Here is a 3,219-nt window from a genome sequence, read left to right on the forward strand (position 1 = left end):
TAAAATAAATTTTATAAGTTTAACAAAAAACGTAATTAGGGAAACAGCACCCTTCACAATAGTCACAAATAATATAAAATATCTTGGTGTGACTCTAACCAAGAAAGTGAAAGATTTGTATGACAAGAACTTCAAGTCTCTAAAGAAAGAAATTGAAGATGATTTCAGAAGATGGAGAGATCTCCCATGCTCATGGATTGGCAGGATTAATATAGTAAAAATAGCCATCTTGCAGAAAGTAATCTACTGATTCAATGCAATCCCCATCAAAAATCCAAATCAGTTCTTCATAGAGTTAGAAATAGCAATTCTCAAATTCATTTGGAATAACAAAAAAACTCAGGATAGCAAAAACTAGTCTTAACAATAAAAGAACTTCTAGAAGAATCACCATCCCTAGCCCCAAGCTGTACTACAGAGCAATAGTGATTAAAAAAAAACCAAAAAACCAAAAAACAAAAGAAAAAACCAAACCAACCAACCAACCAAACAAACAAACAAACTGCATGGTATTCATACAGAGACAGGCAAGAGACAGGCATGTAGATCAATGGAATTGAATTGAAGACCCAGAAATGAACCTCCACACCTATGGTCACTTGATCTATGACAAAGGAGCTAAAACCATCCAGTGGAAAAAAGACAGCATTTTCAACAAATGGCTCAACTGGTGGTTAGCATGTAGAAGAATGCAAATCAACCCATGCTTATCTCCTTGTACAAAGCTCAAGTCCAAGTGGATCAAGATGCTCCACATAAAACAGATACACTGAAACTAATAGAGGAGAAAGTGGGGAAGGGATTTGAACACATTGTTACAGGGAAAAATTTCCTGAACAGAATACCAATGACTTACAGTCTGAGATCAAGAATCAACAAATGGGACCCCGTAAAATTGGAAAGCAAAGGACACTGTCAATAGGACAAACCAGCAACCAACAGATTGGGAAAAGATCTTTGCCAACCCTTCATCCGACAGATGGCTAATATCCAATATATACAAAGAACTCAAGAAGTTAGACCCCTCCAGAGAATCAAATAACCTTATGAAAAATGAGGTGCAGGGTTAATCAAAGAATTCTAAACTGAGGAATATCAAATGGCTGAGAAGCACCTAAAGCAATGTTCAACATCCTTAGTCATCACTGGAAATGCAAGTCAAAACAACCCTGAGATTCCACCTCACACCAGTCAGAATGGTTAAGATCAAAAACTCAGGTGATATCAGATGCTGGGGAGGATGTGGAGAAAAGGAGCACTCCTCCATTGTTGGTGTGATTGCAAGCTTGTACAACCATTCTGGAAATCAGTCTGGTGGTTCCTCAGGAAATTGAACATAATACTACCAGAGGACCCAGTTATACCACTCCTGGGCATAAACCCAGAAGATGCTCCAACGCTTAATAAGGACACATGCTCTAACCGTGTTCACAGCAGTCTTGTTTATAATAGCCAGAAGCTGGAAATAACCCAGATGTCCCTCAACAGAGGAATGGATACAGAAAATGTGGTACTTTTACATAATGGAATACTACTCAGCTATTAAAAGCAACGAATTCATAAAATTCTTAGGAAAATGGTTGGAAATATAAAATATAATCCTGAGTGAGGTAAAACCTATCACAAAAGAAAACACATGGAATGCACTCACTGATAAGAGGATATTAGCCCAAATGTTCAGAATGCCCAAGGTACAATTCACAGACCACATGAAGTGGAAGAAGAAAGAAGACCAAAGTGTGGATTCTTCGGTCCTTCTTAGAAGGGGGAACAAAATACCCATGGCAGGAGTTGCAGAGACAAAGTGTGGTACAGAGACTGAAGGAAGGACAATCTTGAGACTGCTTCACCTGGGAATCCTTCGCATATTCATTCACCAAACCCAGACACTATTGTGGATGCCATCAAGTGCTTGATGACAGGAGCCTGATATAGCTGTCTCCTGAGAGGCTCTGCCAATGCCTGACAAATACAGAAGTGGATGATGCCCACAGCCATCCATTTGACTGAGTACAGGATCCACAATGAAGGAGCTAGAGAAAGGACCCAAGGAGCTGAAGGGGTTTGTAACCCCATAGGAGGAACAACAATATCAACCAACCAGACCCCCTCAGAGCTTCCACGGACTAAACCACCAACCAAAGAGTACACATGAAGTGACCCATGTCTCCAGCCACATATGTAGCTGAGGATGTCTTTGTAGGGCATTAATGTAGGGAGAAGCCCTTGGTCCTGTGAAGGCTTGATGCTCAAATGTAAGGTAATGCCAGGGCAAGGAGGCCAGTGCGGGTGTGTGGAGGAGCACAATCATAGATGAAGGAGGAAGGGGAATGTGATAGGGCGTTCTGGAGGGGAAACCAGGAAAGGTGATGACATTTGAAGTTTAAATAAATAAATTTTTCCAATAAAAGAAAAATAGGAATTCTATAAAATCATTATTAGGAATTATTATCAATTTGTCTGTACAACATTACTACATAAGAGTACATATTCTTCATGTTGATCTCTGGATAATCTGCTCAATTTGTGGGTTGATGCCCAGGAATAATTATGATATGTAATAGTGACAGGAAAAGGCATATTAGCTGCAAGAAACAATCCTGGAATGAATTCTCTTTAGACCTTGCCTCACAGAGCTCACCCATTGATGGCTATGCAAATCAGTGAACGATCTCCCAAAAATTCACTTGCATTCCCTTAGACTTTCTTAAATGGCATCTGATGGGCACACAGATTACAAAATATCAAGAATACTACATGTGAAGCAAAGAATAGTAAAGACAAGAAACAGTAGACTAACAGGTGTCATAATCCTCAAGGGTTCTAGCTATTCCTTTGGAATTTATTTCATGAGGCTCAAGGAGAGGTGTGGTAGCTACTGTTTATGGCATGTGTAGTTCTCAATTTTGACAGACAGACTTGCATTATGTAAGCTTTTGCCTACTCCTATGGATTTTCTCACAATGCATCTGATTTTAACTATTTGTACCTGCAACTATGCATAGAAATAAGATTATAGACTGGGGATTCTTCATAAGAGTTTACTCAGAGGACACAGTTTGTCTTATCACTCATAGGGGCAAGTCTAAGCCAGATAGGCCCTCTTATGCTTGTATCTTATGTCCTGTTCTGCAATGCATTTCAATAGAATCTATTGCTCATAGTCATTAATGAGACAACATTATTCAATTGTATAAAATGAAGTGGTGTGTTCTGCTT

The sequence above is a fragment of the Mastomys coucha genome, chromosome X, assembly GCF_008632895.1.
Source record: "Mastomys coucha isolate ucsf_1 chromosome X, UCSF_Mcou_1, whole genome shotgun sequence".
Taxonomy (NCBI): Eukaryota; Metazoa; Chordata; class Mammalia; order Rodentia; family Muridae; genus Mastomys; species Mastomys coucha.